At 43.5% G+C, this 21,043-nt stretch overlaps 1 protein-coding gene across 1 annotated transcript in view; it reads right to left on the reverse strand.

Moving 5' to 3' along the window:
• The window catches only part of NOL10 (nucleolar protein 10), a 226,040-nt gene that overhangs the window by 13,063 nt on the left and 191,934 nt on the right, over positions 1 to 21,043 (reverse strand). The gene's annotated exons all lie outside the window — the stretch shown is intronic.

Here is a 21,043-nt window from a genome sequence, read left to right on the forward strand (position 1 = left end):
CACAACAATTTGGCAGTAACTTCTTGATAAAGATAAAGCTCCCTGTAGCATTTCTGAATGTATCCACAGTACTGATATTTACTAGAACAATAACCCGGAGGAAGGGACCTGCCTGAAACCAAAATATTAGACTTTCATTATGGATTAAATATTATTTTGAATGCCTGGGCCTTTGTTCTCCCCCAAAAATAATGAAGCGATGCATCTTTAGTGTTTAAATACATAAGCAAAGTTAGAAAGAAAAACACTTCACTTGTTAGTCATATAGCAGCTGTGTTTCCATCTTTTTGTCATGCAACAGATAAGCTGGTATTCCAATAGTTTTATATCATGTATCCAGTTGTATTTGCTATCATGTTTTATTTTACGATTTATCACCAGTGCAGCTGTGTTTGGAGGCATACATTCCTACTGGAAAAAAACATTTGAAAAATGTTACACAAAGCTTTTGTTCATCTATTTCCGGCTTGATAAAGTAACAAGGCCAGAGTTTTCTAACAATGTGCCTTTGTATCACCTACTTGCAGAAAGCTGTCTTTCTGATTACAGTGAACTTTGATATCTGTGCTCTTCCTTGCAAGCACATTCCAGTAAAAATGAGCTATACATTTGATACCAGAAAGGAACAAATACTGATGCTATTAGGAATTCTAAGTCTTCTACCATACTATTAGAATAGAGATTGTAATCAACACAGGAATTAGCTCATTGTGCTATAGTGCTGACTCAACTCATGCTATTATTAAATTACTCAGACTCCATCATTCAAGGTGAGTTACATAAAAACACACACAATTTAAAACCATATCTTAACAAATAGCCACAAATAATGCTAGCATTTTGTCTATAGTATTAATTTTTGTTCCTAATCCACTTCATTTTAGATGCATTTGTCTTTTCTGTTCATTACATTACATGCTACTTTCTTCATTAAACCCAGTTTGAGTCCACCTGTTAGAGCACATTCTGGGTTCTATTTCCAGCTTCATCACAGCCTGTGTGAATATGGCTCAGTCACAAGTTCCTTGGCCTTGGTTTGAACAAATGAGAAAATACTACTTATCTGATTATTTCCTTTTCTTTAGGACCGTCAGATGAATCCAGAACAAGTGGGTTATGCACCTCTACCAGCAGATGGAGATGGAGCAAACTGACATCACAGAACATATACCCCTGCAGTGACATCAGCCTGCCAGTATTTTCTTCAAAAGCAAACAGTAGACAGACTAGCAAAAATCTTGATAAAAAACAGATAAGCATGTCAATACTCAGCCAACAGGAAGCATTGAGCTCAGAAAAACGTATTAACACTAGTCTAGGGACTGGACTAACACTTACCAGTAAATCCCTGTAACACATAGTCACACAAGAGGACCATAGTACAATCATTCGGCAACCAAGGGAGGAAAGCTGGATTCATCTGTCTTCAAGAAAAGGAACTTATCAGGTAAATAGTAATTTCTTATTACTTAGCGTCCAGTCAGAAGCATCCAGAACAAGTAGGATGTACCCAAGCTACGCCCGAATAAGGCAGGCTGCCCGCGATCCTGTCAAAATCACACATGCAAATGCTGCGTCCTCCTGGGCCTGCACATCCAGGCGATAAAACCTAGAGAAGGTGTGTAAGGAGGACCACGTTGCCACTCGGCAAATGCCAACAGGAGACAGCAACCAACTTCCACCCATGACACTGCCTGAGCCCTAGTGGAATGAGCCCTAACCTGTCTAGGTAACAGCTTGCCAGCATCAATGTATGCTGCCGTGACTACATCCTTAATCCAGCGGGCTATTGTAGCCTGCGAGGCCAGCTCTTCCTGTTTAGTTCCGCTATGAAGAACAAACAGGCGATCTGTTTTCTGTAAAGGCTCAGTAACCTCCAGATACTGGATGATATGTCTCTTGAAACATAGAAACATATAGAAACATAGAAGTGACGGCAGAAGAAGACCAAACGGCCCATCCAGTCTGCCCAGCAAGCTTTCATACCTAATTGTTTTCATACTTATCTGTTACTCTGACTGCTGAAGTCAGGGCCCTTATTGGTAACTTTTTGATTCCAATTCCCTTCCACCCCCACCATTGATGTAGAGAGCAGTGCTGAAGCTGCATCTAAGTGAAGTAACTAGCTAATTGGTTTGGGGTAGTAACCGCCATAATAAGCAAGCTACTCCCATGCTTGTTTACCCTGCCTGTGCAATTCAATCCTTGTTGGTTGTCTGAATATATATCCTCTTTACCTCATTCCCCCCGCCGTTGAAGCAGTGAACTGCGCTTGAAATCCAAGGGTCGCAACAGATGATATTCTCCTAAGTGTCTGTCTGTCCAGAGAGAGCAGGGAGATGGATTGATTCAACTGAAATTCAGTGACCACCTTCTGTAAAAAAGAAGGAACAGTACGCAGCTGTATCACCCCTGGAGTCACCTGGAGGAAGGGCTCCCGGCAAGACAAGGCCTGCGGTTCAGAAGCTTTTCGCGCAGAACAAATTGCCACACCGTTTTCAAGGTCAATAATTGCAAGGACAGGTTACGCATCGGTCTAAATGTAGGACCCGCTAAAAATTCCAAGTCTAAGTTTAGACTCCATATGGGTACTGGAAACCGCAAGGGAGAACTAAAATGTTTCACTCCTTTCAGGAAATGGGCCACATCAGGATGAGCCGACAAGGAACCGCCATTCACCTGGCTCCTGAAACAGAGAGAGCCGCTACTTGTAGCTTTAAGGAATTAAGGGCCAAGCCTTTATTCAATTAGAAACTTTTATTTTATGGAGACGTATTTCTTTTAGGCAAGCCCGACTCAGGCCAAGTTTCACCCCCACATTGGGGCTGCATGTAGTCAATCATATAATGTCTGTAGAATCAGTCTCATATGATAGATTGTTTCTGATTGTTTTTCTGCTGCACTGCCACGGTATAGACGTCTCCATTCTAATCGCAAAATCACACCAGACCTCAAATACTCACCAATCTAACACATAGGCCAAGGAAGTGGAGAGCTTTCTAGCTCAAGGCAAAGTGGAAGTCACTGCCACAGAGTATCCACGTTTCAGCAAACGAGCCCTCTCAAGTGCCATACTGTAAGACAAAACAGAGTCAGAACTTCATGAAGAACCGGACGTTGACTTAGCAGGTTCCTGTGTGCTAAAAGTCAAAAGGGGTGAGTCCCCCCAGGAGCCATTGCAAATCCGCATACCACGGCCTCCTGGGCCAATATGGCGCAACCAAGAGCACCATCCCTCTGTGGCACTCGATTCTTCAGATCAATCTGCCCAACATAGGCCATGGAGGAAAGGCAAACAACTACTTGTCTTCTGGCACTGACTCCTGCACTACTGCATCGATCTGCAATGACTTTGGATTTCTCCTTGACTGAAGAATCACGGAACTTTCACATTGCGAGAAGTCGCCAGGAGGTCTAGGAACAGGGGATCCCAGTGATCCAGAATCAACTGAAACGCCTCGTATGACAAAGCCCATTCTCCTGGGTCCAGACTCTTCCTGCTGAGAAAGTCTGCTCTTACATTGTCTTTTCCTGCTGTGTGTGAAGCTGAGATAATCTGCCCATTCCATAAGCTGATCTATTTCTTGCGATTACTTGCTGGCTCTTGGTTCCTCCCTGCCGACTGATGTAAGCCACAGTCATTGAATTGTCCGACATTATCCGGACAGATCGACCCTGCAGCCTGTTGCTGAACTGCAAACATGCCAATTGGACCGTCCTGGCTTCCAGTCGACTGATGCTCCAGAGAGACTCTTCTGTATTCCAGCACCCTTGCGCCGTCAGCTTCTGACAGTGAGCTTCCCAAGCAAGGAGGCTTGCATCTGTTTTCAGTACTAGCCTGTTCAATGTTGCGGGTCACTCTGCAGCTCTCTTCCAGTGACTTGGCTCGAATCACCCAGTCATCCAAATACGGGTGTATGAGGATCCCATCTTTTCTCAATTCTGCCACCCCTACCCACCATTACCTTGGAAAGGGTCCTTGGGGCGGTGGCCAGACAAAGGGCAGGGTCCGAAACTGATAATGACATTCCAGAACTGCGAACCGCAGAAAGCACTGATGCTCAAGTCAGATGAGAATACGAAGGTACGCCTTGGAAAGATCCAAAAAGGTCAGAAATTCTCCCGACTGTATGGCATTTAATTACAGAGCGCAATGTTTCCATGCGAAAATGCAACACTCACAGCTGATGTTTGACACTTTTGAGATCCAGGGTGGGATGAAAAGAGCCTTCCTTCTTGGGCACAATGAAATAAATTGAATATCGACCCATATTTTCTTAAGATGTGGGCACTGGAATCACAGCCTTCAGACTGAGGAGCCTTGCCAATGTAGATTCCACTGCCTACTTCATCTGTGGTGAGTGGCAGGGAGACAATATGAACACATCCCAAGGAACACTGCGAAACAGCAGAGCATATCCTTCTTGTATCACTTCTAAGGCCCATGGATCCGATGTGATCTCGACCCACCTTTGACAGAAGAGAGAGAGGCGTCCCCCCTATCTCCTGTTCCTGGTGATGGGTCGGCAAACCTTCATTGGGAGGGTCGGGAGGTTCCACTACCCGAACCTGTGCCCCTTCTTGGCTTTTGAGGACAGAAGGACTGAGATCTACCAAAAGGTTGAGTTCTCTGAAGAATCATTCTTCTATAGGGACGAAAATGCCTGGATCCTCTAGTATGACCTCATGTTAAGAGAGCGTGGTGTCTGCTTCTTATTCTTTGGCAAACCTGAATATTCACCCCATTTACTGGCCAGTTTTTCCAACTCTGTCCCAAATAATAGCGGGCCTTTAAAGGGCAATTTGGTAAGGTTAGCCTTGGAGGTCGCATCGGCCAACCAATTTCTCAGCTTTAACTGATGCCTTGCTACTAATATGGAAGCCACTCCTCTGGTTGAAGAGCAGACAAATCACAGCCCGCATCTACCAAAAAAAAAAAAAAAAAAAATCGGCAGCTGGCTCCATAATTGCCCTGGAGTTCACCCCAAGAGTCATCGACCTCCTGGGAGAGAAGCAAACAAGATTGAGCCACCAGGGAACAACAAGAGGCGATCTGCAAGGTCATTACCACTGCATCAAATGCTTGCTTAAGATAGTCTCAATCCTTCTAATCATGAGCATCCTTCAAGGCCACTCCTCCTTCCACGGAAATAGTGGTCTGCTTGGAGACTGCACACACAAGTGCATCGGAAAATGTAAACGCTCTCTTGCCACTGGATCCAAAGGGTACAACCCTTCCAAAACCGGACCCCTTTTGAAATTAGCCTCTGGGGTGCCCCACTCAAGATCAAGTAATTCTTGAACTGATTCTATCACAGGGAAAAAACAAGAGGCCTTACACAAGGAAACCAAAATGGGATTATACTTCAGCTCAGTCACAGTATCTGTCCCAGGAACTCAGAGCATTTTCAAGGTCTGAGAAATCAGAGCTGGCAGTTCATCTTTTTGAAAGAACTATAGCATAGTTCTATACGGTTCTAATCCTGGAGGAATTTCACCATCCTCAAGGGAGTCAGGATCGGCGTCATCATCTGTGCCATCCGGACATCATCGGGAAGTCCTGCTGCCACTCTAGCAGTACTCTGGTGCTTAACAGTAGGTCCCAGCAAGTTTCCTACCGCGACTCTGCTCTTGGAGTATTAGAGAGGGCTGAAGATTGCACCTGGAGAAAAGATTGCAATCCCTGGAAAGACTCTACCCACGAAAAGGTAGAAACATCAATCTAGGATGCACGAGGTGTACTCACTGAGTAATCGTCCCCTACTGAGGAACCAGTTAGGAGAGTTCCAAAATCAGGCGCCCCACATGAGCTGTCTGTACCCAGGCCTATATCAAGCTAGGAAGAGCTACGCTTATTGAAATCAAAGAAAGACAATTTTCCCAGAGCCTCCAAACAGCGCTGGCACGTTAGTGGGTACTCCTGGCTGAGATGCCCAGATATGACAGGCAGAGCAAAAAGAAAGATGCTTAAGAACATAAGAAATTGCCATGCTGGGTCAGACCAAGGGTCCGTCAAACCCAGCATCCTGTTTCCAACACAGGCCAAACCAGGCCACAAGAACCTGGCAATTACCCAAACACTAAGAAGATCCCATGCTACTGATGCAATTAATAGCAGTGGCTATTCTCTAAGTAAATTTGATTAATAGCAGTAAATGGACTTCTCCTCCAAGAACTTATCCAAACCTTTTTTAAACCACACTAACCACATCCTCTGGCAACAAATTCCAGAGCTTATTTGTGCATTGAGTGAAAAAGAGTTTTCTCTGATTAGTCTTAAATGTGCTACTTTCTAACTTCATGAAGTGCCCCCTAGTCCTTCAATTATCCAAAAGTGTAAATAACCGATTCACAACTACTCATTCTTAGGCATAGGCGTCAATATGGTCAACAGTGTGCTTGAGTGGCGGCCGGAGGCATGAGTCTAGCTTTTTTTTTTTTTTGTATGTCCAAAAATACTAGGCATCCAACACTTAGTTGTCTCACACCTAGGCATCCAAAACTTAGGCGACATAAAACAATTTAAGTGCACAATATAACTTAAGCGCACAGGTAAGCGTGTGGTCACTTAAGGCACTGCTTAACTTAGTTTCACATAATACGATACCAGACTAAGCGTCCAAAAACTGGATGCACAACCTGGATGCACATGCTGAACAGACAATTCTCTAGAGGGCAGCTTAAGAAAGTGTTCGAAATGGTGTTGCGGCCTACAATGTGACGTGCAACGAAAAAGCCTCAGAGCGGGGCCTAACCTACAGAGGCTGCTCAACCCGCCAGGCTGCCCACATCTCTTGATCTCCCACGGAGCGGAACAAACGAACAGCATGCCAAGCTTGGAAAATGGAAAAAAGGAGGAAGCCCTATGCTACAAAAGCCTTCTTTTAAGTCTCTGAAAATGTTTTTTTTTTTAAACTTACTTGAGGCTCAGCCTTACCTGTCTGAGTATAGAGACGGTCTCTGGCACATGCTGTCACCGCCGTGCTTGGCTTCTGCACCTTCCGCCTTTCAGCCGCTTAAGCAGATAAGTCTATGCTGGCTGAAAAACCAGCTAGCAGACCAAGGCACTCATCTGAGGGACCACGGAAATCACCTCAGGAATTCTCAACTGTGGGAGGGACCTTTTAGATTCACCACAGGAGAGCAGGGCAAATGTAATATCCTTAATTCTCCTTTTTCAAAATGAATCAATCCCCAGTAGGGAGATGCACATCCACCATCTGCTGGAGATGGACAATACTGGCAGGCTGTCACTACGGGGGTATATGTGCTGTGACGTCAGTTTGCTCAGTCTCCATCTGCTAGTAGAGGTGCATAACCCACTTGTTCTGGATTCATCTGTCTGGACAATAAGAAATACTAAATATATTGGCTAACACTTTCCCCTTCCTACTTTCAATGCTGTCACTCCATGTACTTCTGTTGAAGCCAGCTCCTAGGACATTATCCAAATGAGTGGATGCTCCAATGGGTATGAAATGTTAGGACCGTACAGGCCTTACAAGAACAGGTTTAGATGCAGTGTATCACAGAACACCTAATTATGTTGACGTTTACCTCTGAAATCAATGCATGTCTTAATTAAACATGTTATTTGCATATATATTTTACATTTATTTTATTTTATAACTTTTATATTCCATCATGTTCCATGCTTCTGGCTACCAGTATGAAATTATAGAGGACAGAGGTATACGTCATTGAAAAGACTTTTTACCAAGAAGTATTTTTCTCTGCACATTGCAAATTTCATATGATCAGCAGGTCTGTGTCTTATCAGATGTTGAAATTATATAACACTAGTAACAGAATGGAAGCGGGTTTTCCATTACACCTCCAAACACATGCTCCTATTACTCAGTTGTCACACTCATTACAAATGAATGAAAAGCTATCACAAATTTTATTTATTTGTTACTAATATTGCTTTAAGTTAAAATGACATTATAAGTCATATTTTTTGTTTTGATTTTATTGTCTAATGTTTTTGAAAAGTAAATTGGATTATTAGTGTCCTGATCCTCATCAGGAATCCCAGAGCAAGGTATCAATACATTGGGGCCGGTATAAGAAGGTACTCAGCCCCAGCGTTCTGCAGCAAACTGTGGCAATGCTGTGAGCATATTTGCAGATATTTGCAAGCAGTTCATTACTTAATGTACATGAAGTGCCAGTTTTTAATAAAAATTCTGTTTAAAATATTTTACTTTAATAAAAGTTTTCCAACCTGTGTGTGCATTGTCTTCATTACTTGCATGTGTCCGTTTTCTTTTACTTCCTTTCTTCTTTCTAATGCCACTCTTACTATAGTTTCTCTGCATCTCCCATAAATATTTTCTACTGCCACTACCCTGCAATCTACCATTTCTCCCTTTCTCTACAATTTCTTCTTCTAGCTTTCCTCTCCTTTTTTCTCTAGTCTTTCCATTCCCTTTTCTCCTTTCCTGCTCCGCAAGTCTCTTTTCCTTCTTTCTATGCATTCTGCCTTCCTCCAAGTAGACCAGCAAAAACATGACTGGTACAGGAGATGCAGGCTGGAGGATGAGGTGCAGGCTGGTGGACATAGGAGGTGGATGGAGACTTCAGGTCCAAAGGTATAGGCTGGTGGCTGGAGCAGAAAGCCAACAGCTGAAGTGGCAGGTGGCCAGAGCTGAAGGTGGTTGGTGTGGGAGACACTGTGGTATCTGGTGGCCACAGGATGGAAAAGAATGTGGCCAGGAGAGGCATGGGTTAATGGCCAAAGCAGGAAGCAGCCAAGCAGAAAACTATGTCAGTGGCTGAAGTGGGAGGTACCTAGACTAAATCAGTTATAGTAGTGGGAGGTCATAGAAACAGATAAGTAGATTTTAAAAAATGCACGCGTGCACATGGACGCACCGCACCGATTTTATAAAATGCATGAGGCATTGGGCGCATGTTATAAAATATGATGGCCAAGGGCACGTGTGCCCAATTTTGTATCAGCGCACGCATGTGCACGCTCACATGCGCAGGGAGGGGGGGAATTTTGTAAAGCACATGTGGCGACGCGATCGGGCCTTTGCCCAGGAGCAGACTGGGAGGAAACTTCCCTACTCCCCCTACCTAACCTTCTCCTCTTTCCCACTCTCTACCCCGACCTCTAAATCTACCCTGGGTTTTTTTTTGTTTTTTTTTTTAAACTTACCTCCTCCCTTGGAGTAGAACTGACTCGTGCGCCGGCTGGCTGCTGGCGCGCGAGTCACCAGGACACTGTCATTCTGAACTGTTGACAAAAAACCGCCAACTATGAACAAAGATAAGTGTTTGATTTTTGAATTACAACTAAAAATCAACTATTTTATGCTACATACGGATTATTTTTGCTATTTTACTTTAGGGTAAATTTTTGTTATTTTTCACATGGGAGTTTAATGTAAAACTTCATCAGTAAATGATCTAAATATCAGTGCTACCGTCTGATGTCCGCTTGAAGCCCACTGAGGGCAAGCGGCAGTGGATTATTTCAGTAAAGCACAGCCCAATTCAGAAACTGATTGTCAATAAATTTTATGTATTTTTTGTATATTTACACCTCTTTTTTTCTTTTAAGGTTACATTTCAGGTGTGGCTTACGTTTTTTTTGACTAATGGTCACTAATTTATTACCAGCGTACTGCAGTATGTTACACTACCAAAAATAGGCAAGACTGAAGAGAAAAATGCGTAAGCTTTATTGGGGAGGGAAATCATTTTATGAGGATTCAAAAGCAGAGAGAATTTGAAAGTCTGCTTGATCTATTTTTTCTGAATTAAAAATAAAAATGAAACGCTTGGAAAAGAATTCTCTCTCAAACAGAAGGTCCTCAACTCTTAAGTTTCAGAAATTAAGCCGCTACCCCTTTCAGTGTAGGCTAGAGCCCTCCACAACCTCCCAACATTAACATTATGGATGTGAAGCGGATATCTACATGCGTGACATGAAGTTGCTTTTGGACGGTGCACAAAGCAGATGTCTCTCCGCTGCATGGCTGCTCATGTGTCAAGGACTTTTTTTTTTTTAAAGGCGGCATTTGGTATCTATTTTAGAGGCCTAGTTTACCTTCTGTTCATTCAGTCATTCACTGCTAACTTATACGGGAAAGCACATCCCTGGTTCAGCAGTTTCTAATTTAAAATGACTATGAAAAGAATGTACTCACACTCTGCAAAGTCTTTTTTTTTTTTTTTTTCCCAACAGCCCATCTAATGCCATGCAACAAGGAACCACCGTATCATTTACAGCAATTGGTTTGCTTATGCAATCTCTTAACCTTCCTTTCTCGCTCCCCCCACCCCACCGTTACAGACACCAGTGACCTCTTCCTGTGTCTCACCCAATTCTGAACTCCCAGTTTAATATTCAGACTGATTTATGAAAAGAGAAAAATAAGGAAGAGCTGAAAACTGTTCCCCACAGTGAACAGGAGCCTGAATGGAATCAAAGAAAAAAAATATTTTGCTGGGCCAATGTAAACACCTCTCCCCCGTCACCCAAAAAAAATGAACTCAGCTAAAGTTAAAGAAAGCTATTTAAAAAGTTGATTGTTTTTTCTGCTTGGAATTGAAGAATGCATGGGACAAGATTGGAAGATCCTTGGCAGAGAAAAGGGGGAGTAAAGTCAGAAGCGGCAGTGCCATAGGAAGGGGAAATGGGCAGATTAGAAGGGCTGCACGGTGGTAATCTGCTACCATGTTCTCTGTTCCACTCATACTTTAGGAAGGCAATTTTTAGTCATTTGCATAGGTAAAACAGCATTTCACCCATGGAAATGGGGAATTTGAAGACTGTCCTCACCCCACCACATACACACACAGTGGGTAAAAGTATCTGTAGTGCTCACGGTGTGGGTACTTCTAGATCTGGCAAAAACAATGGGCAGACTTAGGTCGGGGGAGGGAGAATGCACTTTTGTACCTGCTTCAAGGTAGCGTGGGCTGCTTGAATTTTGGGAGCATTTCCCTTTACAAATTATCTTGCAGGGATGTGCAAGCCCCACAGGCTTGTACCGTGATGCCAGCATGAGGCTCTGATTAAGATTAGTACATCAAGCAAAGTTGCTTACCTGCAACGAGGGTCCTCCGCAGACAGCACGATAAACTGGACACACTAGTGGATTACTTCATCCGACAACACAAACACAGACCAACTCTCCTAGAGCTCCGAAAATTCTCAAAGGTTTCTGAGCATGTGCAAATATTTCCACACAGCCACTACTTCACAATGCTCCTCAGCAAATCACAGATATTAGGAGTCAACTCCCCAGGATGGAAGGAGGGTATATTTGTGTGATTTATCCTGTCATCGACAGAGAACCCCCATTCCAGGTAAGACATTTGCTTTCTCCGTCAATAGGCAGGATGAAATCAGCCACTAATGGGGGAATCCAAAGCTGAAAGTTGTCAATGTGTGTTATGTTTTAAGCCTTTTGAGGATAACCTGGAGCCAATGTTGAGGAGGCGTTAACTATTATCTGAAGAGGCTATGAAGAACTGCTTGTCTACACTCTGGGGCCGATGTAATAAGATCCGTGGCAAAACAGGCGCTAGTTATGAGTGTGGGTTTTGATCACCGTGCATGGCTGAAGCTACCGCTTCCGCAGGATGTTAAAAAAAAAAAATTATGTAAATGATCTGTGCGCACAAATCCGTGCACTCATGAAGAAATGCACGTACTTATGCAAGGTAAGGCCCTGTGTGATAAGCAGCCGCATCTACACTGAAAAGCCATGCCAATAATCCATGCATAAAAGTGGGCGAGCAAACTGGTCTCCCTGTTAGCGAAAGTATGACCCTGGAATGTATTTTTAATATTTCAAATAACTGTGCTGCAGAAAAAAATGGAAATATTTTCATGGGTTATAATTCACACTGGCATGCCAGCAAGATAGGTGCTCAGCTGGGCATGAATCTGGATGCTTGGGTGCTGAGATAGGTGCTCTTCTGGCCATGAATCTGGACGATCGGGTGCCCAGACAGGTGCCTAGGTAACCATCAATATGGATGCTTGGGGACACAGAGATAGGCGCTCAGCTAGGTGCTTTCCAGGCTGCTTGGGCACCCAGAAAGTCGTCTAGCTAAGCTGGCCGCTCAGATAGGTGCTCAGCTAAGTGCTTTTCAGGCCACTTGGGCGCAGAGATAGGCACCTAGGTAGTCACTAATCTGGCCATTTTACTAGGGTACCCGATCGACCTGAAAGGCACCTAGCTGAGCACCTACCTAGATGCAGAGCTAAGCAGGAATCTGGCATCTTATCCTACCCTTCCCCCCAATACTAACCGCTTTCCAAGTGTTACTTCCATCCGCCCCTTCCCATCCTCCTTCCCCCTCTCAAAAGTCCCCCAACCCCACTACTCTCTCCCCCCCCCCCCTTCTCCAAGCATGGGTTTATCTTAACACCTTCCTCTCCCACTCTCCTAGTACTAACCCCCGATCTCATTGCCATCTCCACTAACCTCTTTCTGACCCACCTCTTATTTCCATCCCCCTTTCTCATCCTCCCTCCACCTCCCAAAACAACATGGAAATCTCCAGTTCCTATCACACTAGTATAAAAGAGTACTGGTATCTGAGCCTAGAGACTACCACCCCTGTGTTAAGGCAAATTACCTGCAACATGGTTGCTGAGCTTGGCAGAGGTTGCTTATGTGTTGCCTGTGTTGCCTACCCAGCTCTGTAAACCACTAGACCCTGGAAAATAGCCTGGCAACCCCCAAAGGCCACCCATACCAAGAACAACATCCAACGCCGATATAGAACATTAAAACAACAATTAAAAAAATATAAATTTTTACTATCATAACAGTAGACAGTATTTACTGGCTGAAGGGTGGGAGAACGTGGATTGCTCCCCATGCCAGCCACCACAGCCACTGTGCTCTGGAAAGAACCGGTGGCCAGAAAATGGAAGGCTCTGAGCAGCTTCACCAGGCCTGGAATGGCATGTCCACATTCTGTGAGGGGATCATTGTCCTCCCTGAGCTTTTCATACAGGCCCATGATAGCCTTGGAGCTCAGTCTGTAGGGCCTGACGCCATCAGACTCAGGCATTGCCAGAAACATGGTCCTGAGAGGAAAAAAATCTGTCCCCTCCGTACCATTCTGTGGCTTGTTCCAGCCACAACAGCCTGCTCCTCACGATCCCTTCTCTCTGCCTGCTCCCTCTGGGATCCTCTCATGCTACGACCTCTCTCACCTGTCAAACCTTCTGCTGCTGTCATCCTTTGGCAAACCCACAGGATATACCACAACATTAGGAACAGCTGGACACAATCAGAATCAGAAATCTCCATCACAGAAATTACACCAGGGCTGCATGGGGACACAACCACACCACACCAATGCAAGCAATGGAATAAAATGGTCCCCCGAGTCGGTGCTAACACTTAACTCATGCCCTGACCGTGGTGGTAAAAAGATTGCATTAAAAAACCTACACTTGTATTACTGCGGCTCCCTGCATTGCCTATGATTAATTTCCTCTTTTGCATGCCATTAGCATACACGCGCACAGAAAAAACTGCGGGTCTGAAAGCGCGTTTGTACGTGCTTTTTTCCCCACGCACAAAATCCTTATTACATCCCCGTATAGGGCTTTCTGCAGAAAAACGCACGTACAGGCACACACAAATCTGCAGCAACTTCAGCGCACCTTATTACATCGGCCCCCATTGTCTGAGACATGTTGTCCAGACAGTACCAAGATATGAAAGTATGAAAGGAAGACCATGTTGTAGCTCTGCATATTTCTTCAGAGGAAGCAGAATGAAGGAGCACCACAGAAGTTGCCGTTACTCTTAAATAATGAGCTTTCATTGTGTGGCTCAGCAGTCTATTCAACCATTTGCTTCATTTGACCTTACAGATTGGCAATTGCAGTAGCAAGAGAAAGCTATCAAACTATCAGATTGCAACTCTGGCTGCTATAGCCTAGAAGGGTTGCCACTGTGACGCAATGGGAGCTGAAGAGGAAAGCAGAGTCTTGTGCATCCAGATTGCGATGACTACCGGACAGGACAAGGGCTATGTCGGCTAATCCCACTAAAATTAGAGCACCCTCTGTATCCAATGCACGTGAAGATCTGCAAAGAGTGACACAAACTGTAGCTGCTATATGTCCCGGTAGTAATAGTATGAAGTGCATCAAGCAGCTGCTTCTTTCCAAGAGAAGAACAGTAGGTGTAACAGGGTCTGAGCTCCTTTGGGGAGGGAGAAAATCTTTCCCCATGTGGGTATCTATCAATGCCCTATTAAATGGCTATTTTGAGAGGGGATTAAATTGGACGTCTGGAAAATTTATGGTGAACTCTAGAGACAGCAAAAGAAATCTATCACTTTCCAACGAGCGAAGGGTGCTCCTTGGGGATGAGTTCTTCATCAGCCAATTATTTAGGTATGGAAAACCAAATTCCATAAGCCACAACCAGTACTAGAAATTTTGTGAAGATTCTGGGTACAGCATAGAGTCCAAACAAAAGAATCCTGTACTGGTAATGAGAGAGAATCTGCCCTCCCCAATCAAAACAATGTGAGGAACTTGCGATGAAAGATGTACGAGTGTCACGTAATGCCTCAGAACTATCCCTAACACCCATTCAGGGTTAACTGTGTGGACACAGGGGGTTCCACCAAGTATTGCTCAAGTCCATCCGCACCTATGCACATGCCCCTACTCTGGCAACCTCCTACCTGCCAACTATGTTCCCTCTTGCCTCTGGGCAAAAACCTTGCCCGCAAGCTATCCTCTATGGGAAACCTGAGACCCCATACAACACAGAGTTTAAACAGCTCCTAGAAATTATTATTATTCATTGAATTTAATATATTGCCAGTAAAGTAATTTATCCAGGTGGTTTACAATAAAGGACATGCATAAAATCAATTAAAATACTTAAGAAACAAAGCATAAAATTCTCATGGACAATAACAGAATTAGACAGGTGTTAACAAGTAATAGGAACACTATCTAACTAGATAAACGACGCTTGACCGACGTGCCGCAAATGCGCAGTAGAGAGCAGCTCTACTGCGCATGTGCGGGCGAGCACGTCGGTCTTAGGCAGCGTCAAAAAAAAACAAAACATTGCGGCAGCGGGCGGCGGCGGTAGCGGGCGGCAGCAGCGGGCGGCAGCGGCGGTAGCGGGCGGCAGCGGCCAGTAGCGAGGGAGGGAGGAGAGAGAGAGAGGGAGGGACGGACTGAGTGGGAGGGAGGGAGGGAGTGGGAGGGACGGAGAGAGAGAGTGGGAGGGAGTGACTGAGTGAGAGGGAGGGAGGGAGGGATTGAGTGAGGGGGAGGGAGGGAGTGGGACTAAGGGAGAGGGAGGGAGGGAGTGGGACTGAGTGTGAGTGAGGGAGAGAGGGGGGAGGGACTGAGTGAGAGGAGAGGGAGGGTGGGGAGGAGTGGGTGAGTGTGAGGGAGGGAGGTAGGGGGTGGTGAAGAGTGAGGGGAGAGAGAATGAGGGGGAGGTGAGAGACAGAGGGATGTAGCCCGTTTTAACGGGCTTAACGGCTTGTTACAAACATAAAACAAGCCTCACAGAGTAAGAGCTGTCACAGATGTTAGCAAACATATGGCCTGGGACAACCACCAGGCAATGTTTTCACTGCTTTACAAAGCCTCAAAAAACTAAACTCCTCGCAAATATCAAAGAGTATGGTATTCCAGAGGTAAAGGGTTTTTTGTTTGGTTTTTTTTAGAAATATGAGCAATCTCTGGTGACATCCAACCACATAGAGAGAGGAGAGGTGAAGGGGACTCTTTTGAGATGAGCACAAAGTGCAGGAAGGTGTATTGGGAATCAGAAGCTTGGAAAGATACACAGGAAATCCAGCACAGAGGATTCAAAAAGAGAGACACGGGATTTTGAATTTAATCCGACTTGTAACTGGTAGCCAATGTAGTGTCTGTAAAATTGGAGTTATATATGATATGATTTTTCAGACTATAGATTACATTAATAGCAGTATTGCAGAGAATTTGAAGTTGTTTAAGCTGTGACAGCAGAAGGCCGAGGAAGAGGGAATTACAATAGTCAATTCTGGATATAACAAATGCATGGCTTAACAGTTTTAAATCCTGGAAATCGAGGAGTAAGTAGGTGTAAGATGAAAGTAACAAAGAAAATAAAACGATTTCTAAATGATACTAAAGATATATTGTGACAGATAATTTTAACTTGAATTGAACTCCAAAAGAAATGACCACTTTTTTAGTGAAATGAGGGTAACCAAGGAAAATGTTGATCAGTGTCACGATGAGAGATCCAAATAGCTTCCGATTTGGAATGTCTGTCTTAGCTTGTGGAGTCACAATGAAAATGAAGATTTAACATAAGAATGTGCCGAGGGTCCTTCAGGCCTAGTAACCTGGTTCCAACAGTGGACAACCCAGGTCACAAGTACCTGGCAAGATTCCAAACATTAAACAGATTCCATGCTGCTATTGTGCAGTAATAAGTAATGGCTATTTCTTAAGTCTACTTGATTAACAGTTTATTGACTTCTCCTCCAGGAATTTGTCCAAACCTTTTTTAAACCCAGCTACGCTAACTGCCTTAACCATATTCTCTGGTAATGAATTCCAGAGCTTAATTTTGTGTTGAGTGAAAGAATTTTCTGTGATTTGTTTTGAATGTGCTACTTTCTAACTTCATGGAATGCCCCCCAGTGTTTGTATTATTTGAAAGCGTTAATCGATTTACATTTACTTATTATACTCCACTCATGATTTTACAGACCTATATTATATATTCCCTCAGCCGCTTCTTCTCCAAGCTGAACAGTACCAACCTCCTTAACCTTTCCTCAAAGGGGAACCATTCCATTCCCTTTATCATTTAGTTTTGAAGAATACAGTAATTTGGATATCATCCACATAGGAGGAGGGCCTAAAACCGCAATCTTGAAGGAGCATAGCTAGGGGAGAAATAAGAGAAGAGAAGAAAGAATAGACTCTTGAGGGACACCAAAAGGTAGCAGTTTGGAATCTGAAAGACAATGGTTCCATTTGACCTGAAAGGTATGATCTTGTGAATAAGATTGAAATTAGGATAAAGTTAGGCTAGAGAGGCCAATTTCATGAAGCTGCAAGAGCAGATATTCAAGGCTGATGGTGTCAAAGGCAGCACTCATCAATGACTGCATCCTTGCTATCATTGGCCTGAACTCAGAAATGCCCTTACAGACCAAATACAAAAAATACTGGGATCTTTAATCAGTCATAGCTTACAGCTAACAAACTAGAGTTTAACAACAAATAGGAAGAACAGTGAACATAAAGATTTAACTTGCAAACAGCAAAAGGTAAAATTAAAGGATTCATACAACTAATGTTAACTAGACACTTTTCAGTGTACTCAGCAGTGCCTCGGGAGGTTCAGAAATTAATGATACAAAATTATTCAGAGTAGTTAAATCAGCGGATTGTGATACATTACAGGAGGACCTTGCAAGACTGGAAGATTGGGCATACAAGTGACAGATGAAATTTAATGTGGACAAGTGTAAGGTGTTGCATATAGGGAAAAATAACCCTTGCTGTAGTTACATGTTAGGTTTCCTATTAGGAGCTACCACCTAGGAAAAAGATCTAGGCATCATAGTGGATAATACTTTAAAATCGTCGTCTCAGTGTGCTGCAGCAGTCAAAAAAGCAAACAGAATGTTAGGAACTTTCAGGAAGGGAATGGTTAATAAAATGGAAAATGTCATAATGCCTCTATATCGCTCCATGGTGAGACCGCACCTTGAATTCTGTGTACAATTCTGGTCACCGCATCTAAAAAAAGATACAGTTGCAATGGAGAAGGTACAGAGAAGGGCAACCAAAATGATAAAGGGGAAGGAACAGCTCCCCTATGAGGAAATGCTGAAGAGGTTAGGGCTGTTCAGCTTGGAGAAGAGAAGGCTGAGGGGAGATATGATAGAGGTCTTTAAGATCATGAGAGGTCTTGAACGAGTAGATGTGAATTGGTTATTTACACTTTCGAATAATAGAAGGGCTAGGAGGCATTTCACGAAGTTAGCAAGTAGCACATTTAAGACTAATCTGAGAAAATTCTTTTACGCACAATAAAGCTCTGGAATTTGTTGCCGGAGGATGTGGTTAATGCAGTTAGTGTAGCTGGGTTCAAAAACGGTTTGGATAAGTTCTTGGAGGAGAAGTCCATTAACTGCTATTAATCAAGTTTAGTTAGGTAATAGCCACTGCTATTAATTGCATCAGTAGCATGGGATCTTCTTAGTGTTTGGGTAATTGCCAGGTTCTTGTGGCCTGGTTTGGCCTCTGTTGGAAACAGGATGCTGGGCTTGATGGACCCTTGGTCTGACCCAGCATGGCAATTTCTTATGTACTTATGCTGCCCTCTTAAGAACACCTTGACACAGACCTAGTCTTTCTGCATTCCTAGCTAAGACTGGAGAATTCTGGCAAATTCTAGTCTGGGTTACTCCAAGGCTGAGATCGAACAACCAATGATAGACTTCCTCACTTACAATAATACGGAATGTTGCAACTTTATACCACCTTTTGAAAACTGGGAACTTATGCATTCCAAGCTTCACTTTGGGATATAAGCAAGTTAACTTAAGTCTTAGATGCAGAAGACTGCAGAGCACAGCAGGAGTTAGGCTGCAACTGCTTGTCAAGTTCCTAGACTGCAAGTGAAAGGAAGTCAGAGAATAAATTAAGAAATCAACAGGCACAAAAATCCCCATTTTGCTATAATGGGAATGTGTGTGTATGTCTAGTGAGCATCATCAATCCTTTGCATCTATAAGGGGAAGAATCAGCTGAAACGAATTCATTTTGAATTTCTTTCAGAACAGAAACTTGATCAGTTTTCTTATTTCCAGGATAGGCCTTAAACCTTCTGACTTCTTTGAAATTAATATATAGAGTAGAAATCCAGAGCCAAGATAGTCACAGTTTGAGGTGATGGGTTTGAGCTCTCTCTGTTTTCAGTACCTTTTTGCCAGTTAAATAATAGCTCATACAAAATGTAAGGCCAAACAGGGAGGCTTCCCAAGCATCTCCCTTGGCAGACTTTTTCAACAATGGATTGATGGGCTTCTTACCAATTCTGCAAAGTTGTCCGGTTCTAGAATTTTTACACTGGTTTTCCATTTCCTATTAGGTTTAAAATTCTCTGTTTAACTTTTTGGGCTCTATACGCTGGCTATCCTCTTTATCTTTCTAAACTCTTAATTCCCTATTCTCTCTCTCTCAACTTGCGGTCCTCTCAAAAACGGTCTTCTATACATTCCCCCTCCCTCAGTTATTAAGTTAGATGTCACAAGATAATCCCCTTTTCATAACAGATTCCCCTATATTGGAATTCCTTCTCTTTTGACATTCTAGGAGAACTGAATATTTTAAAATTTCACAAAACAGTCAAAACCTGGTTTGATTATTAGCATCTCATGACTTTTGTACTGGCAAGGTTTATCTCAGTGTGCCTTTTGTTTATGTCTTGTTTTAGAATGGTTGATTGTTTTAATTAATTGAATCTATGTTTAATTTAATTTGTAAACCACCTGGTTAAGTCTGCTTTTATAGGCTGTATATTAAACTCAATAAAACAAAAATATCTCACAGGTATTAATACATAGAAGATGGTTCTCGCTCCACAGAAAGGAGGTACTAAAACAAGAGGTCATGGGAAGAAGGTGAAATGGGATAAACTCTGGAGTAATCTAAGGAATATTTCTTTACAGAAAGGGTAGTGATGCATGGAATAGCCTTCGAGTTGAAGAAAGCATGAGACAAGCTCTTGGATCTCTGAGAGTGGTAGGGATTGCAGAGCAGAGTAGTAGACATAAATAGGTAGGCTAGATAGGCAGTATGGTCTCTTTGCAGTCATTTCTGTGTTTCTATACAATGGCCACTTGTAAGGATGTTTTAAGAGAAGTGGATGGCAGTTGTACTACTGCCACAGAGTGTGTCCATAGGGTAGAGCAATGGTCCTTTATCAGATCATCCATTTCTTTCACTTTGTACACAAAAATGTTCTCCCATACAAGTAATCGTGGCTATCTTCTTGAAGACTGCTTGCTCTAAACAATGCCAACCGTACAAACCAGTTATTGCTATTGGCACAAGCAGAAGTATCAAAGTATCTGCAATGTGCTGCAGAAAGCTATCCTCTCTCTCTTCAGGAAGGTCTTTTGAAAACAACTTAATCTTCTAAATGCAGTCATGCATTTCTTGTACCACATGCAACTGGTGCACAGCTATCCTCACGCTAAGCATGGATCCCTGGAAAATTTTTATCCGTTAAGGCCTAGAGTTTTCTGCTCCTTTCCTGGAGGGGAGCTGGAGTGTTTCCTTAGATTGTTGTCTTCTTTAAGGAAGACTCGACCAGAAAGGAGTGATGCTGTAAGCTGCACCATCTGAAAACTTAAGGTCCACTTTCCATGCTACAGGTAGGCAAGATAAAGGGTTCTGACAAATTCTGAGTTGCAGTTTTTTGAGTAGCATATGCATGGGGGCAGCTATGGTCTCTTTTTGGGGTTCAATGAACTGAAGGAGCCTGAACTCATCTGACCTGGGATGATCTTCTTTATGAAGTGTAATAGGCAAGGCTGCTGCCAACTTCTGAAAGAACTCTGGATAATTCAACTCTTCCAGAGGTTGTGTGTTTCTTGAGAGAGTTGGAAGGTGGGTCTGGATGGTAGTCCTGTGCCCTCTTTGTTCTCACACCTTGTGAGGCATTAGCCCATGGCAGCAGGTAATGAGGGGATTTGGAATTATAAGACACACCCTGTTCCTCCAAAGGAGAGAACAGGGTATAAAAGTCTATAGGAGACTTGGACTGCCTCTCTTCATCTGTAGTCTGTTGGGGGGGGGGGGGGGGGGGGGAAGGGCAGGGGTTCCCACACTGAATTCCACAAGAGGGGACATTTGGGGACTCCAAACTGTCCAAAAGGGGATGATCCACAGAGCTGCTCCAGTACTTGCTTTACTATCACTTCCTGTTTGGGACATGGTTGAAGCATGTCAAACATACCATCAGAAACCTCCAAAACTGTTCATTATCTTGTAAGATCT

The sequence above is a fragment of the Rhinatrema bivittatum genome, chromosome 3 (assembly GCF_901001135.1).
Source record: "Rhinatrema bivittatum chromosome 3, aRhiBiv1.1, whole genome shotgun sequence".
NCBI lineage: Eukaryota > Metazoa > Chordata > Amphibia > Gymnophiona > Rhinatrematidae > Rhinatrema > Rhinatrema bivittatum.